The following is a 10,497-nucleotide window of genomic DNA, read 5'->3' on the forward strand; positions in this document are numbered from 1 at the left end:
TCAAACCTATCATTCCAAAAATATTTCTCTATTTTGTTTAAACTTGTGTTTCCCACTTTCTCTATGTTGCAATGGTATGCTGTGTGCCAGTTTATCTAGCAGTTCACTGGCTGGTATGAAAGCTTGGATCGATTATTTTATTTTCAACAATGTGAGCAATTTGCATCGTTCAAGTGAGGCGAAAAAAGTAGGAGGAAGAAATTCTTGCCGTGCAAGGCAAATTGAGGCCGGCTGTGACAGGAGTGCGTCCAACATGTTGCTGAACAAAACTAGGTCACAAGACGGTGCATGTTGTTCCGCAACTGCAGCAAATTCAGCGTTTAAAAGTAAAATAGCGTTCAGAAACGTAGAACAGGTACCCTGTGCATCAAATCGCAAGCTAAGAGAACAAGCGAAAGGAGAGCAGAGGACTCGAAGAAAACAAAACAACACCACGCCCGGGTCGAAAGGAATCCCAGCTCCCGCAAGGTTCCAGAGCGTGATCTCCTCTCTTAATCGTGTGACGAAACAGTCTAAGCTCATAGCTTCCTACTGGAACGTCCTCCTATTCCTTTCCTTCCACAATTCCGAGGGGACAAGGTGTAGCAAGGACAGTGTTCCTTTCTTCTTCTCCGTTGGGCATGCTGATTAGATGGGCGATCCTGCCCCAAACTTGCTTGGACCATGGCCAATCCCAGAGCAAGTGCGTCGTAGTTTCCAGGTTTCGCTCGCATAATGCACAGAAATAGTTGTTCTCCCATCCGCGGCGCAGCAGAACGTCCGCCATTAGGATCCTCCTAAGCGCCGCAGTCCAGATGAAGAGACGACATTTCTCGGGCGCCCACGCTCTCCAGATTAGATTGTAGTTCTCCGTGGGAATCGACCCCTCGAACTGCAGGAGGTAGGCCGACCTTGCTGTGTATTCTAGTGATTCGACGAAATAGGGTTTCCCCTGCTTTATATTACAAAGCAAACATCACCCATACAATATAGATGCTGGGACGGAAGCAGCACAAGCACGCCCAAAAAAACGAAAGAGAAAAAGAAAAGAAACAAATACCGACACCGGCGGATCAACAAAAACGAAGAAGCTTTGCGAACGCCGCTCCCACCGGGGATCCTCCACTAGGCTCCTATATTCCGAAGCGCCGGTACCAATCAACACCTCCAAGAAGGTACTCGTCGATGACGATGTTGTTCGATTAATTATGCATCTATGGGATGCCATTAGTAGGATCAAATTGCATCTAGATCACCCAATAACCATGAACAGAGAAGGGTTCGGGGATCCTTTACATGTCACTGGAATGGACATGATCGCCTGCTCGGTGCAGGCGTGATGCAGGGATGATGTAGTTGAAGCAGAGGTTCTCCTTGACATCTTGATTCATTCAGGAGCCACCGGGACTGCCGGGGACGGCAGCGGCGGCGGCTGGAGTAGGTCTTCCCGTCGCTGCAGCGCTCCCCCTGATCGGATGAGGTGAGAGAATATCGGAAGGGGAGTGAAACCGTATGAGAATTGTGATCGCGCAGGCTGCCAACCCTCTCCCGTACCCCCTTTTATCTAGCGCTGGCGACAGGGGACCTAAACCATCAGTTGGTTTGGGTGCCCCCGATCAGGGCGCCTTAGTTGGGATAAAAGCCCACATACGTTGGTGCGTGGGGCCTATTTATTAACGCTATCTTTCCCTTTTTTCTGTTAGACTGATAGATCTAACTGGCATGTTTAAGATGTCAGATCAACCAACATTCTCCCCCTTGATCGTTAGGCTTAACTTCATTTGTCCATTCTACATAGGAATGATGTACCAAAGTGAGGTGTTACAACAGCTCGAAACGCCATAGAACATCAACACTTATAGCACACCCGCCTATTTCGAAATGGAAACATTTAGGTAATTGGGGAGTGGTTTCTTTTAATAGTCCTCTTATTCCAGAATCATAAGGCTTCCAGTAGTCCCATGCCGGCAACATGCTCACGAAAAATACTGGGTGGTATGCCTTTTGTTAGTGGATCCGCAATCATATGCTTCGTTCTTATATGTTTAACATTAATTGTTTGATCCTGGATTCTATCTTTCACAACACGATACTTTATGTCAATGTGTCTGGCAGCACTACTTGACCTGTTGTTACTCGTATAGAAAACTGCGGATTCATTATCACAGTACAATAAAATTGGTTTAGATATGCTATCAACCACTTTAAGTCCGGGAATAAAATTCTTTAGCCATATAGCCTGCCTGGTGGCCTCATAACATGCTACAAATTCTTCTTGCATCGTAGATCCAGCAGTTAACGTTTGTTTGGAGCTTTTCCACGATATAGCTCCTCCCGCGAGTGTGAATATATAACCTGACGTGGATTTCATACTATCCACACACCCGACAAAATCAGAGTATGAATAACCAACAATTTCTAGGTTATCAGTTCTTTTATATGTAAGCATGAAATCCTTAGTTGCTTGCATATAACGCAAGACTCTCTTTGCGGCCTTTCAGTGGTCCGGTCCTGGATTTGATTGGTATCTGCCAAGCATCCCGGTTACAAAACATAAATCTGGGCGTGTACACACTTGAGCATACATGATGCTTCCGACAGCTGAAGCATAAGGAACCGACTTCATCTGATCAGTTCATATTGGTTCCTCGGACATTGAAATGTCCCAAACTTATCGCCCTTAACTATAGGAGCAGGTGAGGGTGAGCACTTATGCATATTGATTTTTTTCAGTACTCTCTCAAAGTATGGCTTTTGAGATAGTCCTAACGTTCCCCTGGACCTATCTCGATGAATCTCGATGCCCGAGGACATACGAGGCTTCACCAAGATGTTTCATATCAAAACTGGATGACAGAAAATTCTTGGTCTCATGCAGCGTATCCTTATCGCTACATGCCAACAATATGTCATCAACGTATAGGACTAAAAATGTGAACCCACTGCCTTTAAACTTAACATATATATAGTTGTCCACAACATTTTCGGTGAAACCAAAAGTTTTGATAATTTTATCAAACTTGAGGTACCACTCTCTTGAAGCTTGCTTCAAGCCATAAATTGATTTCTTTAGACGACATGCTAAATGTTCCTTCCCTTCCACAACAAAACCTTCCGGCTGAGCCATGCAAGCATTTTCTTTCAGGTCACCATTTAGAAATGTCGTTTTAACATCCATTTGGTGTAGTTCTAGGTCATAATGAGCTACTAATGCCATAATGATTCTTAAAGAATCCTTGGTTGACACAGGAGAAAATGTTTGCTTATAGTCAATTCCTTCTCTCTGTGTATACCCTCTTGCCACTAGCCTTGCCTTGAACCATTCAACATTCCCTTTGGAATCATACTTGGTTTTGTAGACCCACTTGCATCCTACTTTCTTAGCTCCATCGGGAACTTCTACTAAGTCCCAAACATCGTTTGAGCCCATAGACTTCAACTTGTCTTCCATGGAAACCAACAACTTGGACGAATTTTTGCTTTTAATGGCTTCCTTAAAAGAGGTTGGATCCTCCACCTTTACCAGATCATTCATATCGTCAATCATGTATGTGATATTATCATTTGATATGGCTTTCTTTCTCTCACGACGTGTCCTGCCCACAAGAGGAGGTGGTGGAGGAGCATCATTGTTCTGAGGGTCATCTTCATTACCCGACTGGTGATCCACTTCACCTTCTGGATTAACATTAGTTTCAGGATCACCATTAGCCTCAGGACCTGAAGTACTAGATTGAGGATTAGCATGAGACGTCACTACACTTTGTAGTGGCAAAACAATCTCTTAGATAGTCGGGGATGGAACACACACCCGTTTCTCCTCAAGATTGATCTCCCTTATTTCGGTGGCTTTGTTATCCTCAAAAAATATTGCTCGTTGAGTCTCCACATACTTGGTGGTGTGACCCGGACAATAGAAACGATATCCCTTTCCCTGTCGGGTGGTTGGTGCGACATATGCCAATGGGTGGCTTATCATTGTGGGAGCCAATAAAACATCGCCGGTGCCTGGAAACGGGATAAGGCGAAGACATGCACGCCGGCGGATCTTACCCAGCTTTAGGGCTCTCCATGGAGATAACACCCCTACTGCTGCTCTGCGGGGTCTCCGCATGGTCACTAGATCAACAAGCAGCTACAAGAGGCTCCTTGAGCTGTTCGGTGAAAGGATGAAGAAGGGCCAGGCTAGCCTGCCTCTCCTCTCGATGTGGTGTCTAGAACTACTGAACAAGGATCCCCCTGCATGGGTGCCCTGGGGGTTTATATAGGCCTACCCCCAGGGGTACAATGGTAATCCGGCTGGGCGTGGGCCCCAGCCGTCTGTGTCTACGCTTGCCGGCTTCTCCGCGGACCGATGGGGCCCGCCGACTGGTGGACCCCGCCGGCTGCGGGCCTTCTGGTCGACAGGCCGGTCCCACCGCTCGGGGGTCTTGTCGGAGGCTGGTTACTGTTGCCTTGCCTTTGGTGACGAGGGCTTTGTCGTGGTAAGCATGGCTACAGTGCTGCCGCTGGGCGGCTTATCGCTGTAGCCTTACCTCATCTTATCTCCTTAATGAGGCGCCTCCTTCGAGGGAGTGAACTAGCCGGCTATTGGGAGTCGGCCATACCCCGGGCCGATTGGGGGAGGCCTGGCCGCCTTTAGGCGTCTCCCTGACTGAGGGGGCCCGCCACCCACGGGTCGTACTGACAGCTCGCCGTGGGTGATGTCATGGTCAACATGGCAACAGTGCCGCGCCGGACGGGTGATGGCCGCGCCGTACGACGCACTGTGGCCAGGCGCGTTCCGGGATTCGGGGGTGGCAGGCTTCACTGTAGGCATGCCCTGTCTCATCGCCGTTATGTGGGTGCAGACTCTGAGGCACGATCTCGGCCGCCTGCTGGGGGGCCGGCTTCTTGGATTCGGCCTTCTCGTGGCCGGCTTCTTGGAGCCGGCCCTCTTGTGGTTTTCTTCACCGGGATTTTTAGGGATGGGCCGCCTTCGTGCAGCCGGCCTGAGAGGTAGCCAGCTGGGGGAAGGCGGCCCCACGTCTTGGATGCTTGAAGTCTCGTTCGGCCTATAATTTTTCTGAAGAGCCAGGGGGAGCCGGCTAGGCTACCCGTGGTCATTTACTCCGACATTCCCCTATGAGGGTATCCAATGAAGAAACAACTAACTGTCTTTGGATCTAATTTCTTAAGTTGTGGATTGAAAATTCTAGCCTCAACAGGACAGCCCCATACACGTAAGTAATTCAAGCTCGGTTTCTTTCCCGTACACATCTCGTAAGGTGTGTTCGGTGCTGCTTTAGTAGGAGCGAGATTTAAGACATGTGAGGCCGTCTTTAATGCCTCCATCCATAGGCTGACTGGTAAATTTGCATGACTAAGCATGCTTCGCACCATGTCCATAAGTGTGCGGTTTCGGCGTTCAGCCACGCCATTTTGTCGTGGTTCACCAGGCATTGAATACTGGGCAACAATTCCATTCTCAGAGAGAAACTTAGCAAAAGGTCCTAGAATTTTCCCATATAAGGGGCATGCCTACCATAATACTCTCCCCCGCGATCTGATCGTACAACTTTTATTTTAGTGTTTAGTTGGTTCTCAACTTTGGCTTTGAACACTTTGAATTTGTCCAAAGCTTCCGATCGATCACGTATAGGATAAATATATCCGTATCGAGAAAAGTTGTCTGTGAAGGTGATGAACGAATCAAAACCATCCATAGACTTAACATTAAGGGGTCCACATATGTCAGTGTGTATGAGTTCAAGGACACCAGTGGCTCTTACCGCTCCTTTCTTAATCGTTTTTGCGTATTTACCTTTTATACAGTCAATGCATTTGTCTGCATCAGAGAAGTCTAATGGAAGGAGTACGTCATTTTTAATAAGTCTTTCAATTCTCCCCCTCAAAATGTGGCCTAAACAATGGTGCCACAATTTCGAAGAGGTACTCGTACCCTTCCATTTCTTCTCAATATTACATACATCACTCACATGCAGTATAGAATCATTCAATGATAACTTATATAATTGGCCTCGTCTGACGCCGAGGCCTACGTTCTTATTACAATAATTCAAAGCAAATTGTTTGTTCCCAAACTTGCTCTCAAACATGTTATCATCTAGGCAAGAGATATAAATCAAATTCCTACTTAAGGTAGGGACATAAAGAACATTATTTAAATGAAGACGGAAGCCAGTGTGGAGTTCTAAGGTGATTGACCCTATGGCTTCAACATCAACTTCGACTCCATTTGCCACCTTAAGTCTTCTTGCTCCCTTTGCCATCGTTTGGATTATACTTGAGTCCTGCATAGAATTAGCAACATGAGAAGTTGCACCTGAATCAATCCACCAAGAGGTAGTAGAGTAATCAACATATAACATTTCATCAACGAAAGTAATGTCATCAGTACCTTTCTTCATCAACCATTTGAGGAATTCTAGATAGTCTTTCTGGTAATGACCGTCATTCTTGCAGAAGTTGCACTTGTTGTCTTTAGGCTTATCGTCCCCTTTCTCCTTTCCTTTTTATGAGTTTGATGAATTTTTCTTAAAGAACTTCTTTTGTGGCTGTTGCTTAGAAGAGCTTGATCCATCGTGTTTTCTCTTGGAGGAGCCAACCACAAAGGCTTGGTCCTTTCCTTGCCTCTTAATCCTCGCTTCTTCCTCGACAATCCTTGGAGATATCTCCGCGATTGTCCATTCTTCTTTAAGATAGTTATAGTTAATCTTAAATTGATCAAACTCTTCAGGGAGGGAGTCCAAGATCATGATGACAAGGAGATTGTCATTGAGCTCACATTGTAATGCCTTCAATTTGTTGCAAGCATTCACCATCTTTAAAATGTGAGCCCTAACATCACTATCATTATTATACTTCCCAAGGAGCTTGTGAAATAGCTCTTGCGCATAAACCTTGTCGGAGCCTTTGAATTGCTCCTCGAGGGCTGCCATGAATTCCTTAGGAGTATCTTTCTTGGGTAGTGCCCCAATGATGTCAGGTGATATGGATGATCTCATCACAAGCATAGCAGTGTGATTTGACTTTTTCCATATCTCCATCTTGGAATCATAAGATTTCTTTAGTTCAGCATACCCCGTGACACCAGCAGCGGGAGCCACTGGTTTATCCTCTCGTAAAGCATAATCAAACTGATGGACTGCTAGGCATAATTCCATCGAGTTCCTCCAACGAGGGAAGTTACTACCCGTCAACGGTTCGACAGTAAACGCAGCGGAAGCTGTAATGGACATGAAAGAGTTTATGAGTAATTGACATGAATATTAAATTTTACGTTGGCAAAATAAAATAGACATGCCATATATTTAATTTCAACTCCATGTCAAAACACCGTTGGGTAGAAAAAACATGGAATTAAAATATCATAAGTGATGACTCATAATAATAAAACAACATTGGTCAGAATTAAAATCAGAGTCATTTCATTCTCAATTTAGACATCGGCATAAGAAAAATATCATTTTTATGTTTAGAAGAATATTCATCATGCAAACACGTAATAAATCCTGAATAAAATATCTCATTGGTTCAATTTTACCTAGAATAATAGCTTGTTTTAATTCATTATTATCTCAGATATTTTCTGGCTAAAAATAGTGCAAAATCATAATGTTTATTAACTTAAAGTGCACTAGAAACGGCCCGAAATACCCACAGCTACACGTAAAACGGTCCAGCCCAGAAGAAGGTTTTTTGCTGGACTTACATAACCTGGGCCACAGCCCACGGCCAGATATGGCCCATTAAGTGCCCCCAGGACAGCAGCGGAGCTGAGAGTGGCTGCCAGCCGTTCAATGGAAATCAACGGTCCGTGTCGATCACGGCTGGAACAAAACAGCCGCCCGGCCAGAACCCTAGCCATTTCCCTCGCGACCACTGCATTTCATGCTCATACAGTGAGCGGCGACGGCGGCTCGAGGCGCACCGGCCATGGCGGCGCGTTGGCTGCGCTCGCCGGAGGAGCATGCAGCGAAGTCATTCCCACGCATGGCACATCAAGGAGGGTGGAGGGACGCCGGCCACCGCGGCATGAGGAGCGACGACGACTTGCTGGCGTCGGCCAAACAAGGGCGCGTCCATTAGAGCGGCAGCGGCAGCGGCGTCACTTTGTTCCGCGCGTCATCCCGAGGACGGCGGCGTTGTGGCGTCTTCGCCCTCGCGCAACGGCGGGCGCTGCGCGGGCCCCGAATGGAAGATGCCAGGACGCGGCGTGTTAGCTGAGGATTCTCCTCATTCTTCTCCAATTCGTGTGCATTAGTACTTGATTTGGGGGGAAAACAGTCCTAATTGCAGAATTAGGGTTCTTATGAATTACGATGAATTCTAGGGTTCTTAAACATGAGGGGTTGCTACTAGACTTGCGTGTATCCCTCTGCCTAATATTTTGCTAAGGCATACGGAAAAAGTACTTAAGCATGATCAATTTTAAACAACTTAACATGAAAGTTCGCAATAGATCTTAACTTAGATTAATTAAATTGATTGACCGAAAGATGACAATACTTAATCCTTAGCAATTCGAAAACAACATGATGATGTACAGAGGGCATAAAAAAGTAGCATGCATATTGGGATAACCAGGGGCTAAAGTTTTCAATTTTGATCCTAAAACCCTAAACATGTCATTGATCTAAACATGATGTTGATCTATTGATCAATAAGTTAGGGATCTAGTACAATCATGTAGGCGACTGATACCAATGTTGGATTAATTATGCATCTATGGGATGCCATTAGAAGGATCAAATTGCATCTAGATCACCCAATAACCATGAACAGAGAAGGGTTCAGGGATCCTTTACATGTCACTGGAGTGGACATGATCGCCTGCTCGGTGCAGGCGTGATGCAGGGGTGATGTAGTCGAAGCAGAGGTTCTCCTCGATGTCCTGATTCCTTCAGAACGCCACCGGGACTGGCCGGGGACGGTAGCGGCGGCGGCTGGAGTAGGTTATAACACCCACGATGCGGCAATATCTCCCACTGTCGGAGCACGACTTAGAGGCATAACCGCATTATAGGCATGTCGCAAGAGGGGTAATCTTTACACATCCCATGTATTGAATAAGAGAGGGATAAAGAGTTGGCTTACAATCTCCACTTCACACAATACATAAATATAGCATTACATTATCCAGAATACAATCAAGGTCGGACTACGAAACCAAAATAAAAGAAGACTACCCCTAATGCAAAAGATCCCCGATCGCCCCGACTGGGCTCCACTACTGATCAACTGGAAACAAAACAACACAACGAACAAGATCTTCATCGAGCTCCTCCTTGAGCTCAGTTTCGTCATCTGCACTGGTATCATCAGCACCTGCAACTGGTTTTGGAAGTAAACCGTGAGTCACGGGGACTCAGCAATCTCACACCCGCGAGATCAAGACTATTTAAGCTTATGGGTAGGAAAGGGGTAATGTGGTGGACCTGCAGCAAGAACTAGCATATATGGTGGCTAACATACGCAAATTAGAGCGAGAAGAGAAGCAAAGCACGGTCGTGAACTAGAAGTGATCAAGAAGTGATCCTGAAACTACTTATGTTCAAGCATAACACAAGAACCGTGTTCACTTCCCGGACTCCGCCGAGAAGAGACCATCACGGGTACACACGCGGTTGATGCATTTTAATTAAGTTAAGTGTCAAGTTCTCTACAACCGGATATTAACAAATTCCCATATGCCCATAACCGCGGGCACGGCTTTCGAAAGTCCAAACCCTGCAGGGGTGTACCAACTTAGCCCATCACAAGCTCTCACGGTCAACGAAGGATATTCCTTCTCCCAGGAAGACCCGATCAGACTCGGAATCCCGGTAGACATTTCGACAACGGTAAAACAAGATCAGCAAAGCCGCCTGATGTGCCGACAAATCTCGATAGGAGCTGCACATATCTCGTTCTCAGGGCACACCGGATTGTCCAAGATTCCGGTAGGCCAACACAGAGTTGCCCCTGGTGGTCACCGGCTGCTGACAGGTTGGACAAACACTCATAGGAGCACTGGCCCGGGGGTTTAAAATAAAGATGACCCTTGAGTCTGCAGAACCCAAGGGAAAAAGGCTTAGGTGGCAAATGGTAAAACCAAGGTTGGGCCTTGCTAGAGGAGTTTTATTAAAAGAGAACTGTCAAGGGGTTCCCATTATAACCCAGCCGCGTAAGGAACGCAAAATCAAGGAACATAACACCGGTATGACGGAAACTACGGCGGCAAGAGTGGAACAAAACACCAGGCATAAGGCCGAGTCTTCCACCCTTTACCAAGTATATAGATGCGTTAATTAAATAAGAGATATTGTGATATCCCAACAATGAACATGTTCAAACAAGGAATAAACTCCAATCTTCACCTGCAACTAGCAACGCTATAAGAGGGGCTGAGCAAAGCTGTAACATAGCCAAACAACGGTTTGCTAGGACAAGGTGGGTTAGAGGCTTGACATGGCAATATGGGAGGCATGATATAGCAAGTGGTAGGTATCGCGGCATAGCAATAGAGCGAACAAC

General features: G+C 46.2%; 1 pseudogene; it reads right to left on the reverse strand.

Moving 5' to 3' along the window:
• Positions 1-6,225: 6,225 nt before the first annotated feature.
• On the reverse strand, positions 6,226-7,184 carry LOC147991475 (uncharacterized; annotated as a pseudogene).
• Positions 7,185-10,497: the final 3,313 nt, after the last annotated feature.

Source organism: Triticum urartu, chromosome 1A, assembly GCF_056163025.1.
Source record: "Triticum urartu cultivar PI428250 chromosome 1A, HENAU_Tu73, whole genome shotgun sequence".
In the NCBI taxonomy this organism is placed as follows: Eukaryota; Viridiplantae; Streptophyta; class Magnoliopsida; order Poales; family Poaceae; genus Triticum; species Triticum urartu.